This window comes from Arachis ipaensis, chromosome B03 (assembly GCF_000816755.2).
Source record: "Arachis ipaensis cultivar K30076 chromosome B03, Araip1.1, whole genome shotgun sequence".
NCBI lineage: Eukaryota > Viridiplantae > Streptophyta > Magnoliopsida > Fabales > Fabaceae > Arachis > Arachis ipaensis.
In genome coordinates this window covers 14,826,807-14,827,569 of record NC_029787.2, presented here as the reverse complement: position 1 = coordinate 14,827,569, position 763 = coordinate 14,826,807, and positions in this window count along the sequence as shown.

Here is a 763-nt window from a genome sequence, read left to right as displayed (position 1 = left end):
CTATCAATTTATAAAACTTACAGAAAAAAAAAAGCAGTACTATTATTGATTCGAAGAACTAAAAGAAAATAGTTATTTCATTAGGTATGATCCATTGATAACTGTAGTAGCTACTGATTTGTGCTTTAAGACACTACATTTTATTCTATTTTTTGTATGTGTAAGAATATTAGCATGTGCTTAAATGTTGATTTGTGTTACTTTAATAGATTAGCCAATTATATATGCTTAAGTAGAAGAAAAATATTGATTATGTTATTCTATCAACTATTATGCTAAGTAACTGAACATTATCTCAACTATTTTTTTTTACTGGAATAATTATGCTAATGAAGTTATATAGAAAATGTATCTAATCTCCTGAGAATAAATTTAGTTTATGTAATTAATAGTTGGAATTTGTTTAAAGTGTTTGAGTAATTTTTATTGGGTTATAAATTTGAGGAAACAAATTTTTTTTTTAATTTTACAGAAGAAAATAAAAGGAGCGAGCAAAAATAAAAAAACTAACAAACTTATATGGGAAGTGAAGAAAAACTATGAAATATAATCTTATTGAATGCTCTTGAAAAATTGACAGCAAACCTGTATGCCTTTAAGAATGTAATTAAGGGTTAGAGCATGTTAAAATCTGTTAATGCACACTTCAAGTTGGTTCGAGGGTATTTGCCTTAAAGGATACACATCAATGTAATTTTTCATATTTATTATTTGATTATTTAATAGTATATTTATTATAAATCAAATTAGTTAGATTCGGATT